Source organism: Hypanus sabinus, chromosome 28 (assembly GCF_030144855.1).
Source record: "Hypanus sabinus isolate sHypSab1 chromosome 28, sHypSab1.hap1, whole genome shotgun sequence".
NCBI classification, from domain to species: Eukaryota; Metazoa; Chordata; class Chondrichthyes; order Myliobatiformes; family Dasyatidae; genus Hypanus; species Hypanus sabinus.
In genome coordinates, this window is record NC_082733.1 from 42,986,091 (window position 1) to 42,999,121 (window position 13,031).

Sequence of the window (13,031 nt, forward strand, 5' to 3'; positions counted from 1 at the left end):
CCCTCCATAGATGCAGCCTGACCTGTGGAGTTCCTCTAGCATTGTGTGTGCGTTTGCGTGCTGCTCTGGATTTCAGAATCGATTTACTATTCAGAGGACGGCATAATGCTTTACGGTACCAGCAAACTGGATTCGTTTCCTGCTGCTGTCTATCAGAAGTTTATGCGTCCTCCCCATAGATAGCGTGGGTTTTCTCTGGGCATTCTAGTTTCCTCCTGCAATCCAAAAATGCACCGGTTGGGAGGTTAATTGGTCTTTGTGAATTATCCCATGATTAGGCTCAGGTTAAATCTGGGGAATTGGGAGATTGCTGGGCAATGTGCCTGGTAGGGCCGGAAGGACCTATTCTGCATTGCACCCTGATAAATAAATAGACAGACACAGCAAGTTGTAATTGTGTTGCACTACCATGGCGGCCTGATCGCTCATGTTTATGGTGTAGAGCAAGGTTCCCAACTTGGCGTCCATGGACCCCTCGGTTAATGGTGGGGGGGTGTGTCTGTGGCAAAAACAAGGTTGGGAGCCCCTGGTGTAGAAGGACCTGTTATAAGCCAGTTGGTCAAAGTATTCTTCAAATATTGTTTGAAGTTCCAGGCATGGAAATAATTTGTAGAGTTTGGTCTCCCAGGATATGGACTTCACTGAAATCCGATTTGTACCACACAGGGAAATAAACAAGTGATAAATCTTTCCCAGTAATGAAATTTCAAATCATTCCCGGGGCTTCTAGTCCCGTTCCTAATGAGTTGCGGGTAACTAGTGAATCCTCCTCTTCTCAGAAGCAAATCTTCCTTGGCCCCTTGTGTTCTGTGGGCTGTAAGGGATTAGTTTTGTTTGTGACATGCGCATCAAGACATGCAGTTGAAAGCTTCATTTTGTGTCGAGGACAAACGCATGGAGGATGTGCTGGGGTCAGGCCTCACATGTCATGGCTCCAACAGAGCATCCCACAGCTCGCTAACCCTAACCCGGATGTGGGGGGAAACCGGAGCACCTGGAGGAAACCCGCGCGGTCACCGGGAGAACATACAAACTCCTTATGGACAGCGACGGGAATTGTACCCCGATCTTCAGAACGCTGTTACGGTAAAGGCTTCTGGTAATCTGGGCTTTCCCGAATTAGATAGGTGGAGACTGATGGGAAGGTGGGGTGATTTACAGGGGATGTACTCATTTCCCTGTTTATACCGGGATTATGCAGGGCTTCTGCACGCCCCTCGTGCTTGTCCTCAGGGTCCTCAGCACCCTCTCCCCCCCCCCCCCCCCCCGTAGCGGAGGTATTGTAGGCCAGAGGTTCCTGCATCATAAGTTTTCTTGTCTCAGTCATTGAGGTAACTGTGTCATAGAAATTGTACAGCGTGGAAAGAGGCCATTCAGCCCATTCATTCATGCTGACCAGAGTGCACTCATTCATCTTTAAAGCCCATCTCCCAACACTTGGTTCGTGATCTCACACTTCCCTGCACTATATTTCATCTGCCATTTCTTTTGCCCCTTCTCCCAATCTGGCCATGCCCTTCTGCAGCCTCCCTGACTCCTCAGCTGCTCCACCTAACTTCATACCATTCACAAACTTAGCCACAAAATCATTAATTCTGTCATCCGGACCACCCGGCCATTAGATCCCAGAGCAGAAACAGGACGTTGTAGAATCTCGGCATCGTTGGGAGTTGTGTGTGTGAAGCGAAAGACGACATTGTTCTGAATAGTCACCTGGCAGGCATTGGCTGAAAGGCTGGGTGTAATAATGCTTCAGTATATTATTTATTTATGAAGTTGAATCACTTGGCAGTTTGTTAAGAGTGCAGTAACTGCACGATGGTGAGCAATAACAAGCGTTTAGGATAAATCTGTGGCACTTTTCACAAATGAGTCCTGCCTTCCTGTCCAGCCCTGGTCATCCTTGGCCCAAGTCTGGCTCTGTGCTACAGCTGTTGGTCAAAAGTGATTATTGATCGATCTTTATAAAATCATAACATTTAGGAGCAGAATTAGGCCATTTGGCCCGTTGGGTCTGCGCCACCATTCCATCCAGGCTGATTTATTATTCCTCTCAAACCCGTTCTCCTGCCTTCTCTCCATAACCTTTGATACCCTTACTAATCAAGAACCTATTAAATTCTGCTTTCAATATACCCAATGACTTGGCCTCCACAGCTATCTGTGGCAATGAATTCCACAGATTCACCACCCACTGGCTCAGGAATTTTTTCCTCATTTCTTTTCTAAATGGACATGCTTCGATTCTGAGGCTGTGCCCTCTGGTCTTAGACTCCCCTACCGGGAATCCACTCTATCTAGGCTTTTCAATATTTGGTAGGTTTCAAAGAGATTCCTGCCCTCCCCCTCGTTTACCCCGACAACAATCAGACTCCTGAACCAGAATGGATAACTCCACTCACTATTACTCTGAACTGAGAATCACTTTCATGGAGATGTTTCTACCTAAATGCTAAATGGATTGTTTTAACAATGCCTCACTCTCCCATACATTGAGCAGTACCACACGAGAACAGGCCCTCCTGCCCATGATATAGTGCCGACCTGTTAACCTACTCCAAGATAAATCTAATCCTTCTCTCCTATGCAGCCCTCCATTTTCCCATCATCCATATGTCCATCTGAGTTTCTGAAATATCCCCAATGTATCCTCAACTACCACCCTGATGGCGCAGTCCATGTACCCACCCTCTACCTCCGACATCCCCCCCCACTCCCCCCCTTTCCACCAATCACCTTAAAATTATGCCATCTTGTATTAGCTTTTCCACTCTGGGGGAGAAAAGCACTGGCTCTCCACTCTGTCACCGTGTACACCTCTATCAAGTTATCTCTCATCCTTCGCTCCACAGAGAAAAGCCCCAGGTCACTCAACCATTCCTCATCAGACATGCTCTCTAATCCAGCCAACATCCTGGTGAATCTCCTCTGCACCCCCTAAAGCCTCCACATCCTTCCTACAATGAGGTGACCAGAACTGAACACAATACTCCAAGTGTGGTATAACCAGGGATTTATAGAGCTGCAACGTTACCTCACACCCCTTGAACTCAATCCCCTGACTACTGAAGGCCAACACACCGTACACCTTCTTAACAACTGTTTCAACTTGCGCGGCAACTGTTGAGAGATCTATGGATGTGGACCCCAAGATCCCTCCACGCTGCTAAGAATCCTGCGATTATCCCTGTATTCTGCGAAAAGTTAGACCTTCCAAAGTGGATCACTTCACACGTTTCTGGGTTGAACTCCATCTGCCACTCTCAGTCCAGCTCTGTATCCTGTCAATGGCCTGTTGTATCCTACGACAACCTTCTCTACCAACCTTCATGTCATCTACAAACCTACTCGCCCACCCTTCCACTTCCTCATCCAAGCCATTTATAAAAATCACAAAGAGCAGGGGTCCCAGAACAGATCCTGTAGATCACTAGTGGTCACCTGCAGTACATCCAGGCCTTGGGGATGGGCAACAGATGAGTTTTTAATGGTGCGTGTGGCCCCTTCACATGGGAAAGCGGATACTAGCTGTTGTGTTTCCTGGAGTTCTGGCTTCACAATGAGAGATCAGTGGTGGGAAGGGCTGATCTGGAAGTGGGAGTTCTTGGAAAAGTGAACCGTGAACCAGTCTGTTCTCAGCAGAGAGTCATCGTGGTGAGGGTCAGAAAGGTGTGGCTAAGGGAGATGGGAGGGCTTACAGGACTGCTTTGAGTCAGTGGACTGGATAATATTCAGGGGTTCATTTTTCAGTCTGAATGAGTGTGTCACAGTGTCATTGAGTTCATTAAATCCTGTGTGTCTACGGGACCATACTGTAAATACCCAAATCAACAGGTGTGGATGAACCAGGAGATTCATAGTCTGCTGAGGGCTAGATCTGTGGCATTCAAGACCAGTAATTCAAAAATATACAAGGAGTCCAAGTTTGACCTACGGAAGGCTATTTTAAGGGTGAAAGACAATTTTGATTAAGGTTAGAGATGGAATTGGATGCACATCAGCTCTGGCAGGTTTGCAGGCCATTGCTTGTTATAAAGCAGAACCTACCATCAATGCCAGTGATGCTTCTGTCCTGGATGAGCTCATCGTCTTTTGTGCACGCTTTGCAAGGGAAAATAAAACCACAGCTGTGTGAACCCCTGCAGCATCTGGTGATTCTGTGATCTGTCTCAGATCACATTTCACAAAGGTGACCCCTCACAAGGCATCAGGCCCTGATGGTGTACCTGTGGGGATGTTCAAGGACATCTTCAATCTCTCACTGCTTGGAATTGGAAATTCTCTCCTACTTCAAAACGGGCGACAATCATGCCAGTACCCAAGAAGAGCAGGGTGGACTGCCTCGAGGATTATCACCCAGTGCAACTCACATCTGACATCCTTCCCCTTCTAGTCTCTGCTCTCTGAAAAGACTTTATAACTATGGAACTGAAGGTGCTCGAGCTGACCACAGTGCTCCTGATTATAACTGTATTGAGAAGGAACTGGGTGAAGATGGATTGACAGTGAGACAGCTGCTTGACTTGTACCTCGCTCTCTCTGTAAGGTGTGCTGTGTTAAAACAGAAACAAACATTTTATTTTGATCCAATCAATTATTTAATAGCAAAAGCATTTTGTCTTTCCATAGGTACTACCCCACCTCTGAGTTCCTCCAGCACTTTGTGTTTGTTCCTCAAGATTTCCAGCATCCTGCTGAATCTCTTGTGTCCTTACTGTTCTCTTTTAGAGCAATGCTGGAAAATGCTAACATTTTATAGTTAAAATGGGGTATTATGTCGTAAGCAGAGTGTTACACTCAGTGGCCACTTTATTAGGCACACCTGTACATTTACTGTATTTGTTATGTCATGTTGTTTGACATCATTATGTGCCATGTCATACGACACCGTCATTATGTGGGCGATCTTGGTCTTTCCATGACCATGATTGTTCTTGGCAAATGTTTCTGCAGAAGTGGTTTGCCATTGCCTTCTCCTGGGCAGTGTTGTCAGAGATCATCTGCCTGGCATCAGTGGTCACATAACCAGGACGTGAAATGGTTGGTCTGTAAAACAGATGACTGCAATGTTAGCATAGCAGTTAGCGCGAGGCTATTAACGCTCGGGATGTTGGCGTTCGGAATTCAATTCTGGTGTCGTCTCTGAAGAGTTTGTGCGTCTTCCCTGTGACCGTGTGGATTTTCTCCGGGTGCTCCGGTTTCCTCCCGCAGTCCAGAGATGCACCTACAGTTAGTAGGTTAAATGGTGATTGTAAATTGTCCTGTGATTAGGCCAGGGTTAAATAAATGGGCTGCTGGGTGGTGTGGCTCACTGGGCCGGAAGGGCCTGTTCCTCGAGGTGTCTCCAGACAGATAGATAGACAGACAGACCCCATGCTGGACTTGAGGTAGAATCTGAAAAAAGCTACTAGTCTCAGCTGAGCAATTAAATGATAAATTGGGCAGTTTATGTTCACTGTCTGTGTGCAATTAATCTCCTCACCGCCAAGCTATCAGGGGGAACATCATTTCTCGAGGCAATATTCAAAGCGAGGTGTCCCTGGCACAACATTAGTGCAGGAGAGAAAATCGTCTGATAATCTTACACCATAACTAAAAGATGCAAAAGCTGGTGCACTTGACAATAGCAAATTGATGGATGGTTTTGAATGATGAGGTACAAAGCCCAGTGCAAGGTTCAGAAGACTGGAAGAGTGTGTTAGCTTCACCGTAGAAATGACTGGTTTCCAATTTCATTGCTGTGGAGGGCAGCTCACTCACCTTTCAACTTCACTGGGCATTCAGCTCTCACCTGTGCTGTTTGCATGCGACAGCGGCCACAGCCCCGGTACACTGCATCGACAGGTGGGCTGGGCTAAACAGGTGAGGGTAGCTGCTGGCCTCATACACGGTGAGATAGGGACATGCCTGTCCAGCATGCAAAGTCAGCTCCAGTGGACTGGGCAGGGGATGATATTACAATGCTCTGTAGAGAGTGAAGGGCGTGATGAGGCACAGAAGACGTCGTGGTCATCCACTGCAAGTAAGGGGGACCCCAGTTTGTGGCGCCCTTTCGAGCCAGATCTCTGAGGTTGAGTGGGTGGAATTGCCCCAGTGCAATGGCTTTTCTACTTTAAAAATTCTGCGATGTGAGAACAGTTCATTTATGGGATAAGTAAAGTTACCGCTGGTTCGAGATTCTGCTGGCTGAGGGGTAATAACTGTTCGTGATGCTGGTGGTGTGAGTCCTGAGGCTCCTGTACCACCTTCCTGATGGCATCTGCAAGAAGAGGCCATGTCCTGGGTGGTGATGGTCCCTGATGATGGAGGCTGCTTTCCTGTGACAGCGCTCCATGTAGATGTGCTCGGTGGCGGGGAGGGCTTTGTCCATGATGGACTGGGCTGCATCCACTGCTTTTTGTAGGATTTTCCCTTCACGGGTATTGGTGTTTCCATACCAGGCTGTGATGCAACTAGTCAATATAACCTCCATAACACATCTATAGGTTTGTCAAAGTTTTAGATCAAATGCTGAATCTTCGCCAACTTCTCAGAAAGCAGAGGCACGACTCTGCTTTCTTCGTGATGGTGCTTGCGTGCTGGACCCAGGACGGGTCCTCTGGGATGGCAGTGGCGAGGAATTTAAAGTTGCTCGTTGCTGACCTCTGATCCCCCATCTGAGGTCAATAATCAGCTCCTTGGTCTTGTTGGCATTGAGTGAGAGGTTGTTGTTGTGGCACCACTCAGCTAGATTTTCAGTCGCCCTGCTGTATGCGGCTTCATCACCACCTTTGATTTGGTGAATGACTGGTGTCGTCGGCAAACTGAAAAATGGCATTGGAGCTGCGCTTAGCCTCACAGTCGTAAGTATAAAGTGAGTAGAACAGGGGACTAAGCATACAGCAAGTCTGCAAGTGAAGAAATTGAGGATCCAGTTGCGCAAGGAGGTCTTGAGGCCAAAGTCTTGGAGCTTATTGATTAGTTTTGAGGAGATGATTGTATTGAATGCTGAGCTATAGACAATGAAGAGCATCTTGATGTATGCATCTTCACTCTCCAGACATTCCAGGGCTGAGTGAAGAACCAATGAAATGGCATCTGCTGTTGACCTGTTGTGACAATAGGCAAATTGGAGCAGATCCAAGCCATTTCTCAGATAGGAGTTGATAATGTTTCATCACCAAACTTTCAAAGCAAAAGTGCCTCAATAAAATATTTGTGGATGTAAATCCCATTCCGGACATTCAAGCAGCAAAGTCCAGTGTAATGAGGAAACCAGAAACAGGAAGAAAAACTTGAATGCCAGGCCATTACATTGTGGTAGGTAAAGATCAAACAAGTATTTTCAGGAATGGACACAAAAAGCTGGAGGAACTCAGCAAGTCAGGCAGCATCCATGGAGGGGAATTAATAGTCAACCTTTTAGGCTGAGACCCAACATCAGGATTAGTTTATTTCCAGCATCTACAGAATCTCTTGGCTTTAAAATAAGTATTTTGGTTAGAGGGGAGTGCAGAGCGGGATCAACACTGTGGAGCTCAGCCGACGATTCAGAGCTCCAACTGAATGAGAAGGTGCAGCTCAAAATATTACAGACTGAATATCTCCATCTATTTACTAATTTCATCTAGACTTTGCTTTATGCCAGTTTGATTTTTCTCCGTCCCTCTCCCTGTTCCTCCCCATCACCCACTCCATCTCTCTCCATCTCCCTCACTCTCTTCCTCTTCTCTCTATCACCCTCTCCCTCTTCTTCTCCATCTCTGTCTACCTCATCCTCTCCATCTCCCTCACTCCCTCTGTCTCTGTCTATTTTTCTTTCTCTCTCCCTCTTTCTGTCTCTCCCTCACCCTCTTCCTCTGCCTCTTTCCCTCTCCCTGACCCTCTCCCTTTCCTTCTTTCTCTCTCTCTGGCTCGCTCGCTCCTCTCTCACTCCCCCCTCTCTCACTCTGTCCCCCCTCTCTCACTCTGTCCCCCCTCTCTCACTCTGTCCCCCCTCTCTCACTCTGTCCCCCCTCTCTCACTCTGTCCCCCCTCTCTCACTCTGTCCCCCCTCTCTCACTCTGTCCCCCCTCTCTCACTCTGTCCCCCCTCTCTCACTCTGTCCCCCCTCTCTCACTCTGTCCCCCCTCTCTCACTCTGTCCCCCCTCTCTCACTCTGTCCCCCCCTCTCTGTCCCCCCCTCTCTGTCCCCCCCTCTCTGTCCCCCCCTCTCTGTCCCCCCCTCTCTGTCCCCCCCTCTCTGTCCCCCCCTCTCTGTCCCCCCCTCTCTGTCCCCCCCTCTCTGTCCCCCCCTCTCTGTCCCCCCTCTCTGTCCCCCCTCTCTGTCCCCCCTCTCTGTCCCCCCCTCTCTGTCCCCCCCTCTCTGTCCCCCCCTCTCTGTCCCCCCCTCTCTGTCCCCCCCTCTCTGTCCCCCCCTCTCTGTCCCCCCTCTCTGTCCCCCCTCTCTGTCCCCCCTCTCTGTCCCCCCTCTCTGTCCCCCCCCTCTGTCCCCCCCTCTGTCCCCCCCCTCTGTCCCCCCCCTCTGTCCCCCCTCTCACTCTGTCCCCCCTCTCACTCTGTCCCCCCTCTCTCTCTGTCCCCCCTCTCTCTCTGTCCCCCCCTCTCTCTCTGTCCCCCCCCTCCCTCTCCCTCCCACCCTCCCCCTCTCTCTCCCTCTCCCTCCCACCCTCACCCTCTCTCTCCCTCTCCCTCCCACCCTCACCCTCTCTCTCTCCCCCCTGTTTGTTGCTCTGTCACTCTCTCATCCTGTTGCCATGGATTGCGCATTGTGAAGGGCACAGATAAATGGGAAGTTTGAATATTTCTCTGAAGAGTCTTGGTCAGAATTGTGATGTCTGCAGCTGGGAGTGTGTTATTGCAGTGGTGCAGGAGAGGGTCAAATATTACACAATGAAAACCATTGAGACGAGAGGCAGTGATTTTCCAGAAGGCACTGACATCACCTTTAATTCTCCAAACAAATCACCCTGACACAAGGAGATGACGCCACACACACACAGAAGCAGCATTCAGTCAAGTGTATTGTTCAGTGGACTGGCATCAGCAGACACAGAGAGAGAGAGAGAGAGAGAGAGGGACACACACACACACACACACACACACACACACACACACACACACACACACACACACACACACACACACACACACACACACACACACACACACACACACACACACACACACACACACCAGCAGATACAGGGGGCAGAGACGTGAATTGGCTGCAGAAATGGAGAGACACATACAAGCACACAAATATTCGCACACACACATACACACGTGCCTAGACACACACAGCTATGAGCAGACACACAATTGCAGGTATCAAATAGATGCAGAGAGAGACACACACACACATACAATGTACAGACGAGTGGAGGTAGGACACAAATGAGTCAAGTTCACACACACACACACACACACACACACACACACACACACACACACACACACACACACACACACACACACACACACACACACACACACATCACAGCTATCAACGTCCCATTGACATTAATTATTGCTCTCCATTCGAGTCTCTCACAGTTAGCCTGTGGTCCACTGTGACGTTCAGTTGCTTCAGTAACAAGAATATGCGTGTGTGTAGCTGGTACCGGCCACATGATGTGAACATCTGAGAATGTTTCACAGGGGCACGTGTAATGGGTATTGACAGTAAGCTATGTGGGTGTGTTAGGACTGGTGTTCATAAACTTGGTCTAGGAGAGACGATTCAATCAACACCTTAAAGGTGAAGAAGAAGGTGGAAAAGGTCAGGGTCAGAGTTGGGTTTATTATCGCTGACATATGTCATGGAATTAGTTGTTTGCAGCAGCAGTATGGTGCAACACATAAAATATGTTACACATTACAATAAGAAAGTATAATTAATTGTGCAAAAAGAGAGTAAAATAGTGTGGTGGTGTTTATGGACTGTTCAGAAATCTGATGGTGGTGGGGAAGAAGATATTCCTGGAATGTTGTGTGTGTGTCTCCAGTCTCCTCTATGCCCCCCCCCCCCATGGTAGTAATGTGAAGAGAACACATCCTGGGTGGTGAGGATCCTTGAAAAAGGATGCTCCCTTCTTGAGTCACCATCTTTTGAAGACGTCCTCAGTGCTGGGGAGGCTTGTGCCCATGATGGAACTGGCAATACTCCGCACCTTTTCCTGAACCTGTGCATTGCAGCCTCCGTACCAAGCGGTGATACAGCCAGCCAGAATGCTGTCCAGGTCGCATCTGTCAGTGTCTTCGGTGATGCACCTAATCTCATAGAGGGAGTTCCAGAGTTCTCAATCTTCAAAGACATGGAACACCTTTTCCCCATCCCTTTAAGAATGCCCTTTTCCCCATCCCTTTAAGAATGCCCTTTTCCCCCATCCCTTTAAGAATGCCCTTTTCCCCATCCCTTTAAGAATGCCCTTTTCCCCATCCCTTTAAGAATGCCCTTTTCCCCATCCCTTTAAGAATGCCCTTTTCCCCATCCCTTTAAGAATGCCCTTTTCCCCATCCCTTTAAGAACGCCCTTTTCCCCATCCCTTTAAGAGCATCCACTTTCCTGTCCCTTGAAGGGTCCCCTCTTCTCCTAGAGAACAGTGGTCTGTGTCAATGCATCATGGTGTTAGTTGAGAGCTAATTACTGGGGGGAGATTTGCTGTGAATTAGCATCTGCCTGGCGCCCAGCCTAAGGAAGAGTCCTGGTCAAGGTCAGAAAACCAGCTGGATTTTTTTTCCCTTTGCGTTCTTCAGACGGTTGAGTCTGTGATTGATGTGAACTGAAGTAACAGCTCGCAATTATGCAAAACACCTCAACATCAGAAATGAGTGCCCACTGACGCAAACGCTCATGTCAGTGATTGTGTTCTCAAGAACGTCTTTAAGGGGAATCAGAATTAGGGTTATTATCACTGACTCAGTGATGTGTTGTTCTGTGGCTGCAGTACAGTGAAGAGAAATTTACTATAAATTACAAAGTAAATAAACTGCAAAAGAAAGGACTATGAGGTAGCGTGTATGTGCTCATGGGCTATTCAGAAATCTGATGTCGGAGGGGAAGAGGCTGTTCTTAAAACATTGAGTGTGGGGCTTCAGGCACCTTTATTAGTCAGGGTGTCGAAGGTTTCAAGGAGAGGCAGGAGAATATGGAGAAACGCTGGCATTTAGGGCAGCAATTAGGGTTCTCCATCTCTGGCTTCCTCCATCGTGTCAGTAGCTTGGTTTTTACTATTGTCAGTCACGCAGATCTCAGGTGGAGACCCAGGAATACCATTGCACTCAGAGGGAGAAGAATTCTTCATTGCTGTTTCTGTAACAGTTTAGTTTGACCATTCAGGGTTGTTAGCCCTGAGCTGAACCCCCGAACCTGGAGGATCAGTGGATCACTCTTGGTCTGGCCTTTACCCTTTGACCTGTTTGGCACTGGTGACCCTACCAAGAGCCAAAGCAAAAAGCCCAGACTCCAGCCAACATAGCTCTCTGGGTCATTGAGGCACACAAGCCTGCAAACCCTACAACAAGCTTGTTGTGGTTCTTGTTGTTGAGAGGGATAATAAATCAGTCATGCTGGAATGGTGGGACAGACTGGATGGGCCAAATAGCCTAATTCTGCTTCAATGCCTTACGGTCACCTTTACCTCCTCTCTGATGGTAGCGATGGTGAGGGTGGTGAGGGTCCTTCATGATAGGTGCTGCCTCTTGAAGATGCCCTCGATAGAGGGGAAGGATGAGAATGGGGTGATGGGGAAGGGAGAGAAAGAGCAGGAACTGAAGAGCGTAGGAGGTGGGGCAGGAGACTGGTGGAGGAGGAAATGTGAAAAGGACAGGAATGAATGAGGGAGGGGGAGGCAGGCAGAGAGCAGAGGGCTTTAAAGTGCCGGCTGTAAAATTGGGGTTCAATCCCACCGCTGTTGTTTGTGTCTTCTCCCTGAGACTGTGTGCGTTTCCTCTGGGTGCTCTGGTTTCCTCCCACATTCCAAAGATGTACGGGTTAGGGTTACTGAATTGTGGACATGGCATGTTGGTATCACTTGCTTGTCCTCTGACTGTGTTGACTGTTGACGCAAACAACACATTTCACTGTTTTGCTGTTCATATGACAAGTAAAACTAATCTTTATCTTTAAACCTTGCATGGCAGTAGAAGTGAATTTATTAGTGGACAGAGATTGGGTAGGAAATTATTGCGACACTGGGCAGACAGAGATGGTGAATTCAAACTCAACTTGTGTAGTTGAGAATTCTGTCTTGTGTAAACTAGATTTAATCAGTTTACAGAGTCTGGGTGGGGAATGTCCTCTCTGACATCTATAGAAATCGGATGAACTCGCTCACATCGCTTCCTGCCTCTGAACGTTGGCACTGGTCTAGCCAGCAGCATCTCTCCCAGGGTTGCTCAGAGACCTGATGGTTAACTGAACTTCTGTCTGCCCTTGCCCCCTTCCACTGCCGGAGTGAGGGTAAGTAAATGCTGGAGGAATAGCAGCTTTTATCAGAAACTGGTTCATTATCATGGGCGCATTCTGAAATTTGATGTTTTGTGGCAGCAATACAGCGCAAGCCATAAAATATACTGTGTTACAATAAGAATTATGAACACGAGAGCTTCTGTAGATGCTGGAATTCCAAATCTGCACACACAAAATGTTGGCGGAACTCAGCAGGTCAGGGAGTGTATGTGGAAATGAATTAACAGTCACCGTTTTGGGCTGAGACCCTTCTTCAGGACTGGAAAGCAAGTGGGTAGACGGCAGAATAAAATGGTGTTGGGGTTGGGAGGGAAGGAGGACAGTTAGGTGATAGGTGAAGCCACGATGGTGGGAAAGGTTGAAGGACTGGAGTGGGAGGAACCTGATAGGAGAGGACAGTGGACCATAGGCGAAAGGGAAGGAGGAGGGGACCCAGGGGAAGGTGTTAGGCAGGTGAGAAGATGTAAGAGGCCAGAGTGGGCAATAGAAGAATGGGGGGGTGGTTTAACTGGTAGGAGAAATCAGTATTCATGCCATCAGGTTGGCAGCTACCCAGACAGAATATGAGGTGTTACCCCTC

General features: G+C 48.3%; 1 protein-coding gene across 7 annotated transcripts in view; it reads left to right on the top strand.

The window, feature by feature from the left end:
• The window catches only part of LOC132382636 (FERM domain-containing protein 5), a 171,144-nt gene that overhangs the window by 56,083 nt on the left and 102,030 nt on the right, over positions 1-13,031 (top strand). The window lies entirely within an intron of this gene.